Source organism: Macaca thibetana, chromosome 5, assembly GCF_024542745.1.
Source record: "Macaca thibetana thibetana isolate TM-01 chromosome 5, ASM2454274v1, whole genome shotgun sequence".
Lineage (NCBI taxonomy): Eukaryota > Metazoa > Chordata > Mammalia > Primates > Cercopithecidae > Macaca > Macaca thibetana.
This window is the reverse complement of record NC_065582.1, coordinates 53,758,613-53,770,540: the sequence shown is the minus strand read 5'-3', so window position 1 is coordinate 53,770,540 and position 11,928 is coordinate 53,758,613. Positions and strand designations below refer to the sequence as shown.

General features: G+C 32.1%; 1 long non-coding RNA gene across 1 annotated transcript in view; it reads right to left on the bottom strand.

Annotated features, from left to right (window-relative positions):
* Positions 1-336: 336 nt before the first annotated feature.
* LOC126954358 (uncharacterized) overlaps positions 337-11,928 on the bottom strand; it is a 52,972-nt gene continuing 41,380 nt past the window's right edge. Inside the window, exons 2-3 of the long non-coding RNA XR_007725603.1 lie at positions 1,216-1,277; positions 337-539 (exon numbers count right to left, since the gene is read on the bottom strand). This is a non-coding gene — a long non-coding RNA (uncharacterized LOC126954358). The remainder of the gene's footprint in view (positions 540-1,215; positions 1,278-11,928) is intronic.

Sequence of the window (11,928 nt, the reverse complement as noted above, 5' to 3'; positions counted from 1 at the left end):
CCGAGGGACCATGATCAACTATGTTCATTATATTAGATCCCTTGGAAGCAACCAATATTTTCTTTCTGTCTCCTGACATCTGATATTGCCAAATAACATCTAACAGCTTTGCTTATCAAGATATACCTTCGTTCTGAGGGTCTGATTTTTTTTTTCTTTTTAGTGTCATCATTCATATGAACCATTCATTCGGTTTTTTGTTTTTTTTTTTTAACTGCTGATATTTTATCACTGTATCACTATCTGGCAGAAACACATAAGGTCTTTTAAAACTTCCTATCACATTACACTGATATAAAATATAACATATAGAATAATAACTTCTCATCAATAGCATTTGACGTCAGGATCCATTTTAATTAAGACTCACATTTTCTGATACATGTGAAACAAACATACTTCTCTGTTAAATGGACTGCTTAATATTTTTACATAAAGATCTTCATAAAGCATGAGAAACCATTTAAGTATAATAATAATCTTGGTTGCTGCTACTTTTCTTCCTCTGTTTTTGTCACAAAAAGGCAATCTGTGCAATCCTGTATTATAGAAGGACATAGAGCATAGAGAGAAAAAAAACAATTAAATTAATTACATATTCTAAGCAAGATTAGAAAGCAGTAATAACCCAAAGAGAAAGATAAAATACCACTGAATAGTGGAACTCTAAAAACCGTAGAGACATTTCCCATTAGAATTAAATTACATAAAAAACAAAGTTACCCCTAGCCCTTATCAAAAGTTCCTGTGTCTTGTGAGAGCCAAAACAATCACATCAGACACATATATTGAGAAAATGTAATGAAGAGCAATGAAACTTAATTGAAGTGCTTTTGGCCATTAGGGTCAGGCCTTCAGTGGATTAGAGGCACATACTATTAGGCATTGCTCTTGCTATTTCCATTTAATGTCAATTTAATGTAGGTGCACGCACTGTTCTTCTGCTCCAATTAAATTAGTCAAAGTTATATTTTGAAATGTTCCAATACAGAGTTAACCTTGGGGAAATACACTAATCATATTAGAAGATGATATATTTTAATAAATATTTTACTGAAAGAAATAATTGCATTATGTTAACAATCTGTTATTTCACTGGAATAAATTATATCAGCTTTCAACATGTCTACATTTAAATATTTCATCTGCCTTATTCATCCTGAAGTTACACACACACACACACACACACACACAAACACACTCAACAAATATCACCTGTTTGCACCTATATAATGAAGGTTAGTTCTTTTCTTTAAATATTTTTTCTGTTCTTTGACCTGAAACAAGATTTATTCTCTTGTGAATTTATCTAGTCATTCCAGTTGTAGCAGTTGCCTATTTGAATAGATAGTTTGAGGTCAGAATTTCACACCAGGAGAGCCTCAGAGGATAATGTTTTATTTCACTGTGTATCTCCACTGGGACATGACTGTCACCCTCATAAGTAATAAATACCAAATATTGCCAAGTAGAGATGAAATAGCAGAATAAATGTGATGCATATAAATAAATATTTATTTTCTTCTAAAAATAAAACTGATAAAAGTTATAAAATTAATAGGTGAATTATTAGCCTTCTTTCTAATATGTGATTGTAGAAAATCATATAGATATTTAATAATTCCTATGGTTTTCAAATAATAACTCTGGACATTTATTAACACTCTTATATTTAAGTCTCCTCACACACTCACATATAGGAGCCCTATTGGCCTTTCTTAGAGGAATAGTGCTTTGCTATCAACTCTGAAAAGTCTGAGGTAATTTATGAAGAGCAAATTTCATGAGTTACCATAAACAACAAAATAAGATGAAGGAACTGATGTTATTCTTCAAATGCCGTAGCCCTTCCTCTTGCTGTTCATTTTTATCAAAATCCAGATGTCAAAAACTTTAGTACTCTGCAAGAGAAACTCATAGTTGAAGATGATCTTGACAGACTGTAACATGTGCATAATATGACTTGTTTATGGTTTAAAAGAATAAATGTATAGACTTACTAATACAGGCTAGTTGATATGACAAAACACATGAGAAAGCAAAATCCCTGTGATTTAGAATTAATGAAAATACTATTGATGGATAGTTAGGTTGATTCACTGCCTTTGGTATTATAAATAGTGCTGTAATGAACATGCAGGTGCATATGTTTTAAAACAAAATAATTTATGTTCTACTGGGTATATACCCAGTAATGGGATTGCTGGGTTGAATGCTATTTCTGTCTTTAGGTGTTTGAAGAATTGCCACATTCTCTTGTCAGAGCTAAATGATGAGAACACATAGACACACTGCGGGAACAACATGCACTGGGGCGTTTCAGAGGGTGGAGGTGGGAGGATGGAGAGGATCAGGAAAAATAACTAATGGGTACTAGGCTTGATAACTGGATGATTAAATAATCTGTACAACAAAATCATATGAGACAAATTTTCCTACGTAACAAACCTCCACTTGTACCCTCAACTTAAAGTAAAAGATTAAATAAATAAATAAATAAATAAATAAGAATAAAATAGAAAAAAATAATGAAAATAATATTTAGACTCCCCAGGAGCTCTAGCTACAGATACAGCATATACAACTCTGTATGTAATTTAAACAAAATACGGAATACCATCACACAATTCACCAATTGACAAGGACTATTAGGCATAAAAAGACAAATAATAATTAAGAACTAAATTTCTAGAAAAAATACATTTATTATACTTTAATATTTTATTTTTAAATAAATAATTATTATACTGAATGATAAACCTAAAGACATTGAAAATATTCAGCCCAGAAAGACAATGTGTAAAAGAGATAGTACAGATAATATTAGACAACAGTGAAAATGGAAAAAATAGCATAACATGGGGAAAACAATAAGTGCAAAGTTTGTTTTTTGAAAAAAGATAAAATAAGAGAGAAAAATCTCTAGCCAGATTGATCAAGAAAAAAAAAAAACAGACACATGTAAAAATAATATTAGTAATGCTAAAGGAAAAATAACTGCATTAAAAATGAGAGTACTTTATTATAGTAATAACTTGAAGATTTTGCTGGAATACCAGAATTCTTAGAAAAAATATAACCTGCATCTGAATCACAAAAATCTGAATACCCCTATAAAATTGAAGTAATTAAAATATTTCTTATCAAACTACAAGAGAAACACCAGACCCAGTGATTGACAATATAAAGGTCTATAAGGCTTTCCTAGAGTATATCATTCTAATGGTATCCAAATATTTTAAAGAAATTTATAAAGGAATATCTTCTATCTCATTTGGTGAAGCCATGTCACCTACATACCAAAAGATGATGGGAATATTATCAGATAGGTATAGTGAATTTCTTCATCAACAAAGCTCCCAATATTTTTCAAACTATTAATGTCCAACTCTAGCAGTATATTAAATGGTAATTCAACATGAAAAGTTGATATATCCTGGGAATTGGCAATGAGAGGTGAACAAACAAAATCTATTAAAAAACTATTCAGTACATTAACGGAGTGAAGATAATAAAGAGAATACAGGATAGATGGATTCAGAATAAGTATTCTTCAAGCCTGATATGTCTTCATAATATAAAAGCCATCTTAAAAAATTAAAAAACAAAGAGAATTTCTTTGTCTTGATAAGGATTACCTGCAAATATCTTACTGCATAACATCAATCAATAAGGAAATGTTGGGAAAATTCTTTTAAAATTAGGAATAACGCAAGGATCTCTGCAATCAAAGCTTATCTTTCACATTGTCTTGGTAATTCTAACAAGCACACTAAAACTTTCAAAATAAATTAATTCTAGAAGATTGAAAAAAGTAATAAAAACACACTGTTTCCAAAGATATCATGATGGATTGTCATAGAGAAACCCCTCGCCCAAATTTGCAGGTTCATTATTAAGAAAAATTGACAAGGTATATAGCTATGAGATTCATAAAAAGAAAATAAATTGTGTTTCTATACATGTACTTTACATCTGTTTCTCAACAGCCAGTGATGTGCGTATCATATAAAAATTACCTTGTCTATCAAAGATAACTTTTGTCATCTTTGTAAGTCTTGCTGTTATATGTCATTGTCCTAATTAATTATTTTTTTTATATTTTACTAATTGCATCTTACAAAGAGTGTTTTGTTTACTTGTTTTTAATGATTCCACTTTAAAATTTCATGTGTATTGTAAAAGAACAACTGAAGAACAGAAGTAAATTTTTGTTATGTTTAGAAACATAAAACATCTTATGAATCATGCTTTAGAAATAACCTATTTATTATTAATGTGTTAATTTTGATTTTATCCCAAATCCTATCATCCTTCTTTTGGCTTGACAAGGATTTAGCTTTGTCATTTACAGTTGGGACAGGTTAGTTTTGAGGATATGCAAATTTCACACAAGTTTGAGCTGAAGGAAAATATCCTCAAGCACTTCTGAAAATAAATATTTAGTGTGGTATATAAATGCATTGTCCAATGGGGTTCATACTCTCTAGTCAGTTTTCAGATACATATGTGTGATGGGAAGTTACACATAAAGCAACGAGCTATCTCAAAGGGTTAATACCACATTACAATGGGCATTGTGCAACACACAGTATATGAATGCAATTCTGAGACTAGCAGAAAATATAAAGAGTCTATGGCTCAGTAGTTTCTGGGGCATATTACAGCCTTTGCTGAGTAAGGTGTACAGTTCCTACCTGCAAGACTTTGGGAACATATAGATAGGTATGCTATGTTTGGCTGTAGAGTGATGGTACTTAGTATACATTAAAATGATATTAAAACCATGTAGTGAGCCAACAAAGCACATGTAGGAAGGCTGGAAAATATAGAGTCAATAATAAGATATGAGGATGTGTGCGGTAGCTCACGCCTATAAACCCAGCACTTTGGGAGACCAAGGCGAGTGGATCACCTGAGGTCAGGAGTTCCAGACAAGCCTGGACAACATGCTGAAACCCCCCTCTCTACTAAAAATATAAAAACTAGCCGGTTGTGATGGCATGCACCAGTAATCCCTGCTACTCGTGAGGCTGAAGCAGGAGAATCGCTTGAACCCAGGAGGCAGAAGTTGCAGTGAGCCAAGATGGCGCCACTGCACTCTAGCCAGGGCAACAGAGTGAGGCTCTGTCTCAATAAATACATAAATACATAAATACATAAATAAATAATATGAGGCACAATTCTGAGACATACTGGTACTGTGCATTTTATTCCCAAGAAGGAATGAATGCAAGTCAAATTAATTTAAAATAATAGACTCATCATTCAAGGTTAGATCACTTGAGCTACATCATTTTCTAGGTTCAACCTTTGGGGTTCAAACGATTCTCCTGCCTCAGTCTCCTAAGACTTTTTATTTTTAACAATGCAGAAGGAATAGAAGAGAGGGGCTGCTGTTTTAAATGCCATAAATCATTTTGGGGTTTTTATAATGTCTGTGGGAAATGAATTCAATTTAAAGTACTAACATGTAGAAAAAAATTATTTCAAGTCCTCTCGTATGTGAAATGAGTAAGTGTTTATATTTATAAACTGTCACTGTTTACTATATTTTTATGGTTTTTGGTGTTCACAAATTATTAAAATTCATTTTATGAGCTTGACACTCATAAAAATATAAATATTTACCATTTAGACAAGTCAATCTCTGTAATAAAACTAGTCAACCAGAGTTCATATTTATTTCTATTGAATGGAAACTAATAACAGCAATAGAAATAGAAAAATATATCTTTTCTGATAAAGAGCTTAAAAGTTTAATCTCATAAAGAAAATTTCTTAAACTGATTAGTGAAATAAGGTTTTCTGTTCAGTAATAAATTCCCCTTTCAACTCATAGAAGAAAGTTAAATAATTTACCTGAATAAAGAAAATACTTCTAAGTTCAAAAAATGTGCTTCATAATAGCTTTTCTTAATTGAAGTGTTGTTCCTTTTAAAAGGGAGAAATATCTCTGATGAAGTTTTCTTTCTAAGAGACTTATACTACATTTTTATTGACAAGATCATACCAGTTTTTCTACGTATATTTTTTTCATTTATCCAAAGGGAACAAATTTATTGATCTACATTATTCTTATTATCAATAACATGTAAATACCATGTTATTTTATTAATCATGCATGCTTATCTGTGATTCATCTGTTTATTCATTAGTTTCATTAAATTACCTATAATTTCCTTGGTATTAGAGACCTGCTTTTTTACTTACATTTTTTTCTAGTACTGATTTCAATTTGAGAAGAAATAAATATGAAATTGATTGTTTTAAATGTATAAATAGGAAATGTATACATACATAGGTAGATGTAAAGATGGGAGATGGTAAATCATCCTCCCATATAAACCATGGTATTGTAGTGTGTGTCTTGATTTCCTGTATTGTTGAAAAAAAAAAAAAAAAAAACTATCTCAAATGACAACATTTAATTATTACTTTACTTTTTAAAACATATTATATGGTCATTTTTTGATCTTTTAAAAATATTTTGGCTGGAAGTAGTGGCTCACATCTGTAATCCTAACACTTTGACTGGCTAAGGCAAGTGGATCACTTGAGCCACAGGAATTCAAGACCAACCTGGGCAACATGGCAAAACCTCGTCTCAACAAAATATACAAATATACAGAAACATGTGCACTCCTGTGGTTCTAGCTACTTTGGAGGCTCAGGTAGGAGGATCACTTGAGCCCAGGAGTTGAGGCTACAGTGAGCCGTGATCGGGCCACTGCACTTCAGCCTGGGCAACAGAGTGAGACCTTGTCTCAAGAAATAAGCAAACAAAAAACCAAACTATATATACATACAAATATATACATTTTTTATTCTTAACATACAGACTTCTTAATTGGTTTTCTAAATATATGCTTATAATTAAAAATGCATTTATCTTGTAAATAATATAACCTAAAATATACTATATAGTGAATGCAGACATCAATTAAAAATTAATCAGATTTGTTTTTTCATGCTCAACAACTCCACATTCATTCATTCTATAAACCATTTATGCAAAAATATATAATATATATTGAATGCAGCTCTATATGTTTTCCTAATTAGCACATGTTTAATTTATCAGGTTTGAATACGAAGCCTCATGACTTTAATTTTTAAATAAGTTAAACATGGTTTTTATATTTCCATTAACTTGATTTAACAATACTATATTTAAAAGTTTATTGAATTTTGTAACAAAATCAATGAATAATTCACATTTACTTAATTACTTTCTCCAGAAGCAGTAAACTCTTCATTAACTTAGGGGTTATGGTTTATGTAAAACACTATAGATTCATTTCAATTTTTATAAAATGTTAAATAGGTACACACAAAACTTTTACGGAATTTTAACCGCAGTCAATATTTGCTTCACCTAACCTTGTAATTCAGCTCTATGGTAGATAAATTATTTTGCTCAATAATACTTGAAAATAAACTGCCATTACTAAAATCTGTTAAGAGCCTACTGGCTTTAGGTATCTAATTATTTACCTATTGGTCTATCTGAAAAAGCAGTGTTCATATTGAGTTGAAAACATATTTATCAAACTCCTGATATGTACCTGGAATTATCTATCCTTGACACTGAAGAAAAGTTGCTGAATAAAAGAGACATAGTTCTTGTCATATTAGAGACTAGATTTGGAGCAGGGAGAGAAACAAATACACGTACACACTCATACAAATATGGCTGAAAAGTACAGCAGCAACATTCATTCTAATAATGATAAACACAATAACGCAACAGAGGGAGTCAAGCAATAGATGTTCTATATTCATGTGAGCCAAGGAAGATCTCAGATATGATGGCCTTTGAACTAACACCTAAAAGATGAGGAGTCAGGCATAGAAGGAAGGAAAGAAAGGGGAATATGGCAGAAAGAAAAATTACGTACACGAGTTCTAAAGCAGAAATGTGTATGATGTATTCGAGAAACCGGAAGACCAGAGTGGCGGGATCATGATGTGGAATAAGAGATGAATTCAAAGAATTTGGAGAATACAAGCTACCATCAAACTAATCCATGTGTAAATACAATGTTAGAGACCAGCTTTCACAAATATATAGAAATACAAAGAAGTATGTTTCTCAGTAGAAGCAAGATCTCTTGTGTAGGACAAAGTTAAATGACGTGAACAGGCTAACATTACTAACAAATACACACCTCAATGTGTAATGTTTCTAGACTATAAACTTATTCTCAATCAAGTATCCAGATCAAGGGATGTACAGGTTGGAGGAAGTGCTCTGTTCTATGTATTAATTCAATAGCAAAATGTCAGTGGCATTACACCTTCAGCATGTCTCCTGGAAGAATTTCCTTTTCATCAACCTTCATGTAGCAGAGGCAAAGAGTATAGAAGACCATGGGTGGAAAGTTGTTTTATGCGTCTAAAAGTCTCATAGGTTACATTCATTTGCCTCTACTTGAAAATAACTCAGTTGCATGGCCACACTGAACTGGAAGGGATGTTGGGAAATACAATCTAGGGAGAAGGACAACTGATGTTTTAATAGACCCTCCCACAGTGTGGCACTTTTAAATTTCAGGTCATGTCATTCCTGTATTTATTAAAGGTACTTCATTTTCTCATTGTCTAAGGAGTAGGCAGGAACTGTAATCGAATTCAATAAATTATATGTAAGTTGTTTTTAACTGATACTTATACTTTATGATAGCTAATAAAACAACAATATTTTAAATATTTCTTGTCTGACAGCCACATTAATACTTTGCATTTAGTGATATAAGAAAAAAAAGAATTACAAGCCTGGTATAGAGAATGATTATATTATTCATAGAATATAACATCAATATGTATCTTGAAATTTGAGTTAGCAAGAAGAAATATTCATATACTAAAATGACTTCACTGGTCATTTGATGATGAAAATCTGATTAATTTTGCATGTAAAAAGAAATCTGTACTTAAAGCTTGACTTCTTCATGATCTTTAGCAACTACTTTGAACCACCTATGGTCTAAATTAAAGCGACCATCAACTCTAGAGAAATTTCTAATTATGTCTGTTCATTGTCTGAATTTTAATGCATCTGAATGCACCTTCCATCAGCATTTCAGAGTCAGTGCTCTAGTCTGTCATCTGAGAATATGCTTTTCTATGTTATTTGTCAGTCCCCATAAATATACTGAATTGGAGAAATTATCTGTGTTAAATGCTTTAGATGATATTTAACACAGCCACTCTTCTAGGTGATCTTTTGTCTGTCCTTGAGAGCCAAACCACATAGACATAAGCTCACTGAGCTTTACTTTAGCGTTCAACACTTGGTTGTTGTCTAAAGTTGTTAAATTGTCCAGCCATTTGAAGTCTGTGATTTCATTATCTGCATGAACACTGCAGAAAAAAGTATCACTCTGTGCTTTTTTTACAGAGCCTCAGGTGAAGATTTAAGTTCATATGGCTTTTAGAAGAGATATGCAAGGTACAGTTCACATCCTCTAAGGAATCAATGTTTTTCCCTTTCTGATGGTAATAATCCCATAAGTGGCCATGTGTTACTGTTTCCTCTTGCCTGCTTTAAGAAAAATAAGCAAATAATTAGAAAGTAATTTATGGCCAATGAATTTGTGGTCTTCGATTTCTTTGTTACATTTATCTCATACTTTTTTGAGATAATGCTTTTTTATATATATTATAACTTCCTTTGACATTCTTACTGTTATTTGTCTCAATGCTTTCTTAAGAAGATTAAGATCTGCACAAATAAAAATGTCATAAACTTTAAGTTTTACTGAGGCGACTGTTGAAGGCAGGGTTTCAACAGGATTGCTTAGGGCTCTCATCACTCCACATGTCTATCGGTACTATAGCCTGAATTTATGTTCCTCCAAAATTTATATGTTGAAACTCCAACCCCCAATGTGATGGTGTTAGGAGATAGGGCCTTTGGGAGTTGACTAGAGGTCAAGAAAGTGAAGCCTTCATGAATGGGATTAATTCCCATTATAATATATATTATAAAGGGATGGAGAGATCAGAGTTCTGCCCTTCTGCCATGTGAGGACACAGTCAAAAGATGACCACCTATGAACTAGAAAGAGGGCAATAGTGAATTTGCCAGTGCCTTGATCTTGGACTTCCCAGACTCCAGAACTGTGAGAAATATATAACTGTTCTTTATAGATGACCCAGTTTATGTTATTTTGTTATAGCCACCTGAACTAACACAGTAGACAACACTTACTTGGATGGACACTTTAGTATTGCTTCTATTCAAACTTATTTGAGGATTTACATAGCAAGTTGTATCTCCATATTGCTCTGCTCTATATATATTAAAAGAATACAAAACCATTTCATGGAGTGGATGAGAGTGCTGTCTCTAATTTTAATTTTACTGTTTCATGTCTGTGATGTCCTACCTTGTACTAATGTGCAAACACATGCATATGAGTGTTGTCCTTGGCTTTAAACAAATCTAAAGATTTTTCAAACAAAGAAAATAATAGACAAATTAAGAAGTCTAGAAATAACTTTCAATTGTAGAGCCAAAAAGGAGAATTGACATTTCTTTGAAGTAGATTTCTTTCAGCATTAATGAAATGCAGACTCTTCTGAATTTCTCTTTCTTAAGTCATATCTCCTGTCAAACTCTTAGAGCCACTGAAATCCTGGAAAAATTCTGGAACTACTGAGCACTGAGTATCTCAAATACCGGCTAAGAAAGCACAGACTGGGGATTTATGCACCAGGAAGCTTGAAAAGGGGGCAAATGTAACAATGTCCATACAGTGATTTACATTTTACAAGCTGTTTTTACATGGAATATCTCATTTGATTCAGGGAAAAAATAAAACAATAAAAATGAATAAATGAACAAACAAACAAACATTGTGAGATGAAGAATGAAAAGTAGAATTAGTCTTCAGATTTTATAATAATAGTTGTGGAATTTGAATGTCAAAGAGGTTAAATAACTCCTCAAGTTTCCATGGTTGAACAACATTGTACTAGATTAGTCTGTTGATAGATCGCCTCATTGAAGACCTGTGTATAGTTTCAAAATTAAGCTAATTACTTTTCCAGTTCCCCATGTCTGAACACGCATGAAAGATTAAATCTAGCTAGAGTTACCCTGATAATTTTAGTGAATAATAGTGTCAGAATTGCATTGCAATTTTAAATTTAGGTCACATTAAATAAGTCATTTTCTTAAAAATTCCTATATTTTTACTGGAAGATTATAAACATTAATGTTTGGAAGAGTATAGTGCAAAGTTAACTTTCATCTTAGTTTTCAAAGTTGTATTATCTACTATTAGTATCTACTACTAGTATCTATGTTCCATGTCTCTTTGCTTGATTTTATCTGTTTGCTTTTCTAGACCAGAAAACAAGAATTTTCATTTTAATATTAAGACAAACCTTTAAGTAATATGTCAAAACAGAAAATACTCTGGTCTAATGTGCAAAAACAGTACTCGGTAGCAAATTGCTTTATTTTCTTTTTTCATTATATAAAATAGGAAAAGTAGATTATGTGCTTGAGAAGGAAAAAAGACATTGGAATAATAATATTAGAATGAATAATTTCATCTTGACAAATATTGCTAGGAAAAATATTAATACATATTAATTTTCCAGTTTTCATAAAGATCTGTGTGCATGTAATTGTCAATTTGTGAATTATTTGTAAATAGCTGTAATTTCAAATATTCACTGATATAATTGTGTCTGGCTGCAGTAAAGTTACATATAGTGTAGCAGGACGAGCTGCAGACAAAACTCCTCAGACACCAAGTTAAAGGAAGCGGTTTATTCGGCCGGGGCATCGGCAAGACTCCTGTCTCAAGAGCTGAGCCCTCCGAGTGAGCAATTCCTGTCCCTTTTAAGGGTTCACAACTCTAAGGGGGTGCATGTGATAGGGTCGTGATTGATTGGGCAAGCAGGGGGTAC